Genomic DNA, 12,073 nt, shown 5'->3' with positions numbered 1-12,073 from the left:
GTCGGAGTATGTAATGAAGATGGATGGATTCAAATACTTCAAAACAAGCGACTAAGTCAAACTAATACCATTGATATGGCGTCTAAAAAAGGGGAAATTACATGTGGTAACAATTACATTATAATTGTTAATGCAACTGGAAAAGTGGAGCAAAAATTCGAATTTGACATGTTGCGATATCTATCCTTTAAGTTAGGACATTTCTCCACGCTACATTTGAATTGTCTTAAATTTTCTCCCTTTGTAGATGCAATGGACATACAACATGCAAAATACCAGCAAGTCAAAATTTTCAAGTTGAACTGAATTATACTTGCGAGCCATTACAGATTAAAAGGTTCATATCTGACCCTCAATCCTTCAAAAATATCTTAGACTTTGGCTTAAGACAACTCAATATAACAGCTACTGATACAAACCAAAATATATTGTCTGCTTCGTATTCAACCGTGGGGTAATTAATATTTTATAAAATTAATAACTAGGTATTGTATATTTTTCGATGAAGGAATGATAAAGGAAAATTGGTGTTCTCTGGATTTAGTGGCTCAAAAACTCTTGATATATTTGATAAACTTAAGTCAATATCTGAGAATGATTCCAGGTAAAGCCCAATTAATTATACGTAGTATTTGAATACTAAACCAAATTTATAAATTGAGTCAGTAATTTTCAGTTCAACAATCAGAAAATATGATGTCTAACTTTTTTTAATATTTTTAGAGTATATGATGAAATTAAAAAAGGATTTGAATTTATCATGCACAATTTCGAAGAATTCAACCTTTCCCTTTCCCCTCGTTGTAAGTATGAAAATACATTAGGATATTCTATATCCTACTTGGATAGTAAGCATTTTAAATAAAGAGGATAGCTTGTGATAATCTATTGAAACAACAACTTATTTGTAGATTCATTTAATTAAAATGTACAAGACTAAATTTTTGCTCTTGTTAAGCAGTAATATTAATTTGCTTGTAATTTTCTAAGGTGAAGATCTGAAAATATAATTTTACAATTTGGAAATTGTCTAAATTGATTTTTCAAGAACTTTGAAAAATCCATACATTTTCTCGAATCCTTAGAGGTCATACTGAGGTCCTCGAAGGGTTAGACCTAATCAAAATTGCAATCCTTACTAATTTCACAATTGTAACCTTCATTAAGGAATATTGACAACCCTCAATAATTCAATAATACCAAAGGACATGTTAAAAAGATATTATGATTTTACAATGATATAATGATTTTGTTTAATTTTACATTAAATATATTAATATAACTTATAAAGTAAATATCTCTGATCTTTTATGGAAACTTTTAAGCAAATTTCAAAATTTTGGGGGAAGAGTTATAAGAATTTCCATTACTCATGACAACTAATCGTATGAAAAATTTGAATATAAAATTTAAGAGGTAAAACAAAGTTCTTTGTTTATTTAATTTTTTTATGGAGTAAAAATATTTAGTAAACATTCATTATTCTTGCATAAAATGATTCTTTATATTTAAAATGATCCACACATGAAAATTATTTAATCCCCAAAACTTGACGATAAAAACTTGATTTTTTTTATTTCTACATTTGTAGTTTATCGTTTGAGAGAAGCAAACACACTAGAAATGTTCAATATTTATTGTAGTTATCTTTTAAACCATTGATCCTAAGATTTTAAAATATTTTAAATATTTCTTCTATTGAAATGATCATTTCTTTAAATATGTTATATGTCTTTAAATTTGTAACCATATTTCCCTACTATTTTTAAAGTAGTTGGTAACATAAAAACATAATATAATAGATTAAAAAAAAAAAAACAAGACAAAAACTGTAGTTAGATTCTATTCAATTCATATTCTTTAAATTAAAAAATAATCTATAAATCTCAAATTTTGAAAAATTGTTCCCTAATTACTCGAATAAAAAATTTAATAAGATTAAAAAAACATTTGTTTAAAAAATCATTGGAAAAAAGTAAAAGTTAAGATACATTTATTATTATTTGTTAAATTATTAAAATGTGATGTTTCAGTTAAATTAAGTTAATGTAGTAAGATTAAAAACTATAATCAAATTCATGTTCCTTTAAGATCCGAGCTTCCGGTTTGATCACTTAGATATTGAGGATATCCATTGCAGAGATTTATTGAATATATCACTTTGTAAATTTCGATATCCCCGAGAAAAGGGAATACAAGGGCTAAAGTCATCATTTGGGGAGTGTAATGAGCCATTTGCAACAAGATCAACAATGGAAAAATTTGAAGACTCACAATGTGCATATCAATTGCCCCAGTTAAAGTGGAGAACACTCATGACAGGACATTCCAATTCAACCCTCCTTCAAGGTATAACATTACGACTTGATTTGATGTACACATTTTCTGAACTTATTTTTACATAGTTAAAAGTTCTTTAGAAAAGGAACTTTGGAGATACCTTGATCCCAATGGAAATTATGTATTCAAAATAGAAATAGGGATTTCATATATCAACAAAGATCTTCAAAAAACTAAGTTTAATCTTAGCCTGGTATGGAAACAGGGTAATGACATCTATGGACAACGAAATGGTACAAAAATATTCTGGAATGAGCTTTTTTTCTTCAAAGGAAGTAAATGTAGGAACCTAACGTTTATTTTATCATTTAATAAAGATTGAGACTTAAAAATATATATAAAGACTGCGAGCAAATAGTTTTAATATATGAAAAAACACACTGTTATATCTATTAATTTAGATTGGAAAGCATTTACTGGTCTATCATCAGAGAAGGAACAAATTTCATTTGGAGAAATATTTTATCTTAATGACATAAGTCAATACTCAGATGAAGAAATTGTTTTTACGTTGTATGGAAACTATTATCCAAACAGTAAGGAAATATTGTTATTTTGTTTGTTTGTGCTTTCTCGTTATTTAAAAGTAATCACAAATTTAGGATTTGAGAAATGAAATATTTATTACTTTATCTTTATTGCAATTTATAAAAATTGTATACAACAACCACAAAAAATCGATTAAAGCCTTACTTTGAAGCGATTTTTTTTTCTTAAAATTGTTTATGTACGAGCTAAAGTTTTAGAATATATCTTACATTTTAATTTCAAACAACATTACAAAATACAGAACAAAATACCAGTATTGTCACTACACTCTTGACATCAATGCCTTCATCAAACACTTCAATAACTCAAACAGAAGGTAAGTTTTTTTTTTTAATAGACATTAATTCGATGTACTTCACTTTTTCCAAACTTTGAATTAAGCAACAACACTCAATATCTCATCATCTGTGAGACCAACAATAATGTCTACTGAGAAAAAGGAAACAACGACAATTACTTCAACTGCTGTGTCAACAACAAGCTCATCAGGAGATCCAGTATCAACCGTGACTACTACAGAAAGGACCTGCACTCAATACGAACCATGGAGTGAATGCTCTGTTTCATGTGGAATTAGTGGAATTAAGAGTAGGATTCTCCAATGTGGCTCTGATTTGAAGATTGAGTCAGAGGAGTGTTCTGCAGAGGTTTGTACTGAAGGTAAGTTCGGGTGACGATAAAGTAATATGATGTTTTATGATGCAAGTATAATATTAAACTAACAATTGTAAAAGTCAAACTGTGTGAAAAACTTAACTGAAAAAACCATGCTCCCATTCATAAAAACGTAAGTATAACAAAGTTTTTGCCTTAGATTGGTGAAATCTCACGGTAAGATGAAATTTACTTTACTTTAACTCTTCATTATTCATTATTTTAATATGATTTTTTAGGTATTCATTTGATGTTATCAATTTTTCTATGGCAAACTTGTTCCATTGCTCGCTGGATTGGGATTACTTCATTTAATAAATAACCCATGTTAACAAAAAATAAAAATAAAATGTTGTTAACATGTATAGAGCATTTTATGATAGAAACTTGTAATTGCCTAGCCACGAAGGGTATCTACAAATGGGTAAAAGAATGCCAAAGTTACTCGAACGACATAACAAAAGTTTAAAAGGTCATTTGCCAACTATTTGTCATATTTTTATGGGAAAGAAAGTATTTATTATATTTAAATAGTCAAACATATGCTTAAAATTCAAAGATCAAGCCTATTTCACGCCCTTTTTTTCAGGGATAGGTAATCATTCAACTATTTGAATCTAATGTATACTTTTTTTCCCCTAAAAATATTACAAATGGTCAATTTTGAACTTCTATTATATAATTGTACATAGTAATTTCTCAGTTCTTCTACCCCCTTTAGAGCGTGTGTGCTTGAGCCTTCGCTTACAGGTTTCCCTGTTCAACCGAAAATTAACGTGGTAACCCTGACAATTTGAATAATGTTTGGTAGGAGAGAAGCTTAGATATTAGATTAGGCGTAAGCAGCTCTGAGAAGATTGGAATGGAAGTAAACACAGATCCCACTCAGCAGATAGGAAGAATATAAGCAGGAATTACTTTGACATATATCCTTAATTCAAAGCTGAGTCCAACGAGGACTTACAAATTGGAAGTGTAACTCCGTTTCTTTCATAACCACATGCAAATGTTCAATCCGACTCCATGCCTTTCAATAATCTATAGGTAGGAATGGTTTCACTATGGTATTAAGTATTAACCCATTATCTTACTTTGTCTTTATCAAGGATGAAAAGGTTGTTAAATGTTCAAATAAGATGAAAACGACACCGGGTGGATCATTAGTGTTTTGTCTATAATGGTAATGCTCTGAACAAAGGCATGGGAAGAGTTGATTCTATCCATCAACAAGCTGCTGTTTATCTATCATATTCTAAGTCATCGACACGTTTTTATTAAATAATTTTCGTTCCTATCATTTATAATACAAGGGTTAATTGGTATATCTTAAAATATAAACAAAATGCTTGTCTCCTGCATTTCGAGAATCATCCTAATTTTGTTAAGTTCATTGAATTTTACAAGAGAATAGTGATTCACTCTAACTTCTCCATTACCAAGATAATGGAGTCTTAAGTAAAGAAATGTTATCCAAAACCAATTAAGCATTTGAAAATAAAGATGTATTTTTCATTGCAATAGAGGAAACTACAGACTCCACGTGAAGTCTCTCTAGAAGATCAAGGAAGAATTCGACTTCAATATATTCAATTTTTTTTTTAACAATTTTAAAGAATCATTATTGTAAAAAATATCAGTTTTAAGAAAATTAATAAGGGTTTGCAATTTATTAATGTTCATGCCTTTGAATCATCTCCTGAATCAAACTATATATTCACACTAATTAAATCTATTTTAAAATTATTTGAAGGCATAAAATTATATCTTTTTGGAAAACGTTAAAGTGAGAAAATTCAAGGGAACAAAGTTTGGAGCATACTCACGAACCTCATTCTATTTAAAAATCAATAATTATTTATTCTTAAATTGAATTATAGTTAGAATGATCTCCCAAAATAATCATTAAAATTTTGTAAAACTAAATAAAATTATATGTAAATGTAAAAATTGGAATAAATATTATAATTTTTTTATGTTTAAAAATACTTTGTTGACCTATTAATATCTTTAAATTCCTATAATTAGGATAATAAATTATTATTATTACAATAAAAATTGAAAGAAATAAAAATATTTTAAGCGCCTTTCATGTTATAAGCAACTGTTTCTTCTTTTTTGACGGCGTTAACTACTTTTTTAAATCATCACTCTATGTATTTTATGTCTGTGGTTTTTAAATATACCTTAGTTTATGAGGTTACATTTTATATAAGAGTAGTTTAGGGAATATGTCTAAAAAATTTAAGACTTATAAATCAATTTTTAATTGAAAAAATTTATTTATTCATTTTGACCGGCAACAATATTCAAAGCCTACATAGGTCAATTTATATTTTGTGCTTAGAAAAATGATCATTATTAGGGATGCAGGTGCATTTAAAATAAGAATATAATTTTCTTTTTTAAATAACCTAATAGTATAAAGAAAAAGTTAACATAATAAAATAAGCCCCAAATATAAATACTATACATATATTTATCACACAAAAAAGAATTAACTAAAAATTGATTGAGATCAGCGCCTCACTTCTCTGGGGAAAGAATAAAGGTATACATACATTTCCAAAGACTAGCCCATCTATAATAAAAAAAAACTATGCAAAAAAATGTCTATATTTAGTTTTGGAGGTAGATGGTATTGTGGCCAGAAGGTCTCGTTTTGTGGAAGTGCTAGCCTTTATTTAGTATTCAAGGCGAGGGAGAGAGGTGTAACTTTTTTTTTTTAATTCGGTGGAGTGTAATAACATATTTAATAGCACGTCTATGATACAAAGTGATGAATCCAAGTCTTTTGATTTTGCATTGAAAGTTGTCGCTATCTCCTAATGAAGAAAAAAACGACACAAACCCAGCTTGAACCTTTCATAAGGACTTAAACAGGTAGTTTCTGGAAGGATTCCAGATCTCAGATCCGTACATGAAAATCGGGAGGGCATAAAGTTTTACCATGAACGAAGGGGTAAGAGTTTTGAAACTTTTTTTAATAATTTCAATAGCATGAGTTGTTATCAAATTTAACCGTACTTGTAGAACATTTTGTTCATTTTTTTTTTTCAGCCGTATAAGAATAGTCAGGAATATCGGTACAAATTTTGAGATATATAAATCAATTTTTTAATTAGTTACATATCATTTAAATAAAAGTAGGTGTTGAAATGTGTAAGGAATTTTGAGTCTAAATGGGTTGCTATCGAATTTCAAAACTTGCAGAAAAAACAGCACACAACGAAAGCAAATTTATCATACATTACAATTAATCGTTTAAAGGACCCAATTCTCAAAAAGTGTTTCCTTCCTTTTTTTACTTAGTATCAACCTTATTGTTAAAGCTAAGCTTCTGGAAGGTTTCATTGATAAGAAATTCAAAGTCATTAAAATTTGACAGATTAAAGATAAGCCAAAAAATTTTAATTAATTTGAGTCAGTGCAATTTCCCATCAAACAACTCAAAGGGTTTCGTCGAAACATATTATAATTTGATGAAATTTAGCATACATATTATTATAATTGTGAATTAGGTTATACGTTCCTGAGATATGGATACTTTTATACTCAAGGATGGTATATGAGTTATCTGCCTCTGTTTGCAAGCAGCCTTGAAAAGACTCTGATGTAAGTCTTTGAGAAAACCAAAAAAGGGTAAGTCAATACCTAAGGACCATGTCAAGGGATTCAAAGGACTGGGTATCAACAGCGAGCTCATAACTGTACTGTCTACATTTCAGGGAAATTGACTTCATCATTGCATCAGTACTTAAAATCTATGATATAGGGAAAGTGCTCCAGCCTATAAAGTAGTTCGAATCCTTCACCGTTGTAGTATTTTATATACATTCAATAATAGGTTACTTTAACTCCCAATGGACCTAGTCATTTTCCAATTATTAGTATCTCCATTTTTAAGAACAGTGGACGACCCCTAATGTATATCAGTATTGCTTGAATTGTAAGACCAAAGAGACGTTAAACCCCACTTTTTTAGACAAAGGGTCAAAAATAAAAAATGACACATTATTAAGCGAATGATTGAAAGTAGACTAAATGGAGTCTTACAACATTATATAACACCTTTATCCCTTGTCGAACTGCCAATAAAAATATGTTTGACTCCTCTATCTACGTTATCTCACTAACATAAATATTTAAAGTATATTTTGTTGTCGTTTGTGAACATTTCTGCTTATCTTCCCCATATCAGTATTCTGAACGCTGATTGATTCAGTCGAAGTAGCTCTAGTTAATTAGAATAAAACAACAATCTCTGACAATTATTATCAAATAATAAATCCATAGTTAAGGAGAATTGGCTAATAACTATGTGATTTGAGGGGTCCCCCCCCCCTTCCTTTTTGAAAGAAACGTTGCATGATACAATAAAAGTAACGACGTGTTCTGTGGTTTTCTTTCTCTATAATTATGTATCTTAGGTAATTTACCAGAATTATTTAAATGAATGTCAATAGAATGAATTTTGTGTGGTCGGCGACTACATCTACAAAACATATAACTAAATAATGGGCAACACGACAAGTTTTTCTGTCTATTCGAAGCCTAGATCAAAAAATTTGTTAGCTATATTCAGCATTGGTACCCTCAGGTAGAATGTGCAAGGGACAACGTATTAATACTATTTGGGTTTATAAATACGTTAAATCAGGTGCTTTAAATAAGATTGATTCAATTAACTTGATGTGTGTACCTTCGTGCCCCGTGATTCCTAGAGAAAGAAATATACTTGATGTATATGTATTTACCAAAAGATTCCTAGGTCAGATGGAGGAATTATGATAGTATAATGTTACCTTATACTTAATCAGTGCAACTCCATCGAACCAATTAAAGGAACATAGAAGAAAAAAAATAATGAAAGACGTATGAAGTATTTTTATTTATTGCAAGGAACGGACTGTGCGAAAATTAATTACCTTTTTTGTACTTTGCAACCTTCCTCCAAAAGGAAACAGAAAAAAACGGCCCAAAATCAGTTGGTAGTTAGCACATTCCTCTTATTTATTAGTGAAAGTACCTGCCATTGCCCAGAGTAATTATGCGTCCGTTAAATAAATAAAAAATCCTTTAATAAAATAGAAGATAACTACCCGTAAAATACATCACACGTAGCTACTCAATACTTATATGCTATCTCATCAAGAATGAAAGAATAATAATAAGAGTTTAAAAAAAGAAATGATATGTTGACAAGGGTGTACTTTAGTCTCTAGAGTGCTACCTGGCTGTACTTTACCTACACCTTTGTAAAAACTAATTATATTTTACATTCAGTATTTTTATTTTATATATATATAATTCACTCTTCGTTTCATTTCTTTAAATTGACCTCTTTGTCAAATTGACTTCTTTTCTGATAATCAAACAAGCACGTAAATGTTCAGAAAACTAAATATTGCTTTATTAATATGCTAGCATTGCCCAAAGTTGTTAGGGTTCGACGAATATAAAAACTTTGTTTTATTGATATTGAAGATAACTCCCCCAAAAAATCTTAGGCAATATTATTTTTCATGAGCACACTCTTATGTAACTACTCGCTCAATATTTAGACGTTCTCTTCTCAAAATAATAACAATTTAAAAAAATGATTTGATAAGCCTGGAAGTACATGGTCTGACCTCTATTTAACAACTAACACGATTTAAAAATAATGGATTTATCCTAAACTAATTATCCCATTTTAATAGTAATTAATGCCAAATGAACCCTGAATATAAAAAGGTTATTATCAATCAATATTATCGCCTTTGGCGTCACTAATAGCCTCGCTTCGATCTCGAATACAAGATCAAGTATTGATGACAGTCTCTTTTGGCAAATTACAGAATTCCATAGGGTTGAAGTCTGGTAAGCTTGGAGGTCAGAAGTTGAGCTCCTTGCATATTGTATGGTTTGTATAGCAAAAAATCTGCCACATCCTTCCTGATCAACCTTATAGAACAGTTTAGATTCTTGGTAATAACCCTATTTGATTTAGATAGATCATCATCAATGAGATCTTTGGCAGCCTGACGTCATCTTGTGATCAGCACGCTTTGCTGTTGATTCCTAATCACCTTCAGACTCTTCATCTTCCTTCCTGACTCTCCGTACAAAAGACCTGTACAGGCTTAAGAACTGTTCTATCTAAACATTGTCTCATCTGTCGCAAATTTTAACAAGTAAACTCTGCCTTTTCTACAATTACAGAATAAATACTTCCTTAATCGATGCCATTTTTTAACTGACGCAAAATACTTCTGGCAAGCCGCCAAAACAACAAACAACGTTCTACCTAGGCACATGTTGAAACTTCTTTAACAAATAAATGTTCCACACTTTACTTTAGCTCAATGCTAAACCCCATCTAAAGTCACATTCATTTTGTTAAATTTTATATAATGTTCTTCCATTGTTTTCTTTTTTTATATGAGTTGAACTAAACGGCTGCGAGATTTCATCATTTTTATACAGTGCTACGAGTACTTTATCCTCCCTTTTTTATACTGTATTAGTAAATGATTAAAGAGGGGAGATGTGTAAAGAAAATACTAAGCTTACCGATTAGAAAAAAAAAACAACAGTTGATGCGTGTGCTCTTTCTAATTTTTTGTTTATCATTTAATAATTGTGTGTGTGTGTTAACATCTCCATGTAACAGAAAAATTCTTGCCTATTTTTGTGTTAATTCATTTAAGTTGCATAATAAAATAAATATATATGAATTTAAAGATAATTCAAAATTATCCCTGTATTAATGTTATTCTAACTGTTTCTCCTCTTTAAAGCAATAATTAATTTTTTCACTCCAAAATCATAAAGAGTGGCCCACGAAACTTTTTTTTTTTTTGATATTGCTGTAAAAAAAAGACAGATGGATATATTTCAATATTTTTTTTATATTTGAAAGCCTCAACATTCCGGTTAATAATAAAATACTACTTTATTCATATGGCCGCCGTCGCTGGCCTTACAGTAGCCTATTCTGTCGACCCAATTTTTGAATACATTTTCGATTGTATGATCATCAATAGTTGCAATGGCGACTCCAATTTCGTGTTTCAAATCGTCAATCGTCTCTGGATGGTTAGCGTAACATTAATCCTTGGTGGTTCCCCAAAAAAAATAGTCCAACGGAGTCAAATCGCAGCTACGAGGTGGCCATTTGACGTTGCCATTTCGGCTTATGATGCAATTGTCGAAGACAGTGCACAAAAGATACACTGTAACGTTGACTGTGTGTAACGTAGTACCATCCTGCTGTAACCAAATGTCATCGATGTCTTTTTTTTCCATTTGGGGAAACAAAAAATCTTCCAACATGGCCCGATAGCAATCACCATTGAACGTAACGGCAGCTCCTTACTCGTTTTCTCATTTTTTCGCTTTCGGCAACATCAGCAATGTTTTCGATTGAGCGCACTGGACGAACACGGGTACGCGTTGTTTTATCCATTGACGAACCAGTTTCGTGTACATGCTTCACAAATTTATCAACAAACTGCCTGGAAGGCGCTTTATTTCGACCGACGTAATTTTCTTGCAGTTTCGTTTCAAGACTCTCCATTTTGGAAGTAAGTCTTCAGCATTTCACAATTTTCTTTGAGCGTAAATTTAACCATTTCGTAAACCGGAGACCTTTCACAAAATATTAGACACAATGAGAATGTTACTACATCTGTCAGACGTCAAAAAAGTGGAAGTTCAAAATGCAACCGCTAGATGGGCCACCCGATATAAAGGCATTTTTTCTTCTTTTTGCAAGTAAAACCTTGAAAGTTCAATTAAAAGCAAGATTGAAGGATTTTGCCTAGTTAGTTAAATAATAACTCATTGTATCTTTAGCAACTCCTAGCAGACAAAAAAGAATTCTTGTCATATTTTTGATCGACATTGCTTTGAGTCTTCCAATGATTTTTTTTTTCTTTGAGTAAATTTTTAAACTATCAATCTAAACATTTCCAGAATCTTAGAATCAATAAATGGATTTTTTTCTTATTTTATGGAGGATATTCAAATATACTTTTCACATAACTACTAATAAAATTACATTATATTTATGAAACTAAAGTTTATTTATAATGGCACAACAAAAAGAGAAGAGGTGCAAACTTATTTACAACCCTTATTGAACTGACTTTTTAGACTTTCATCAGAGATATCTCTTGTGGGTAGCTTCTATCCTGAAAATTTTCATCAAGATATGAATTGTGGAGGTTGTTAGTTTATAGCTTTATTATATAGGCACCTATTTCTACATTTCTTCGTTTCTATAAATGTATGGACCTGAAACCATCATTCTCGATAGCCAATTTTTAAATACAAAAAAGTTTTTATCGTTAAGTATGACTTTGAGAGAGTTTTCAGTATTATTTTGGGAATAAACAAAGAAGTCCTGTTTGACGTAAATTCATATCAAGAATATTATGATATTGAAATGGATCATTGAACTATTAAACACTGGAGATAATGAAGATAATGAAAGGATCTAATAAATCACAAAAGTGGTATTACTATTATTGATTTAATTTTTTAACAC

At 30.2% G+C, this 12,073-nt stretch overlaps 1 long non-coding RNA gene across 1 annotated transcript; it reads left to right on the top strand.

Annotated features, from left to right (window-relative positions):
* The first annotated feature begins 274 nt into the window (after positions 1–274).
* On the top strand, positions 275–797 carry LOC139906299 (uncharacterized). Its single transcript, XR_011781714.1, has 3 exons — positions 275–454; positions 509–604; positions 724–797. It is a non-coding gene; the product is annotated as an uncharacterized lncRNA (long non-coding RNA).
* Positions 798–12,073: the final 11,276 nt, after the last annotated feature.

The sequence above is a fragment of the Lepeophtheirus salmonis genome, chromosome 9 (assembly GCF_016086655.4).
Source record: "Lepeophtheirus salmonis chromosome 9, UVic_Lsal_1.4, whole genome shotgun sequence".
Classification (NCBI taxonomy): domain Eukaryota; kingdom Metazoa; phylum Arthropoda; class Copepoda; order Siphonostomatoida; family Caligidae; genus Lepeophtheirus; species Lepeophtheirus salmonis.
The sequence above is the reverse complement of the archived record's forward strand: the minus strand, read 5'-3'. Positions and strand labels throughout refer to the sequence as shown.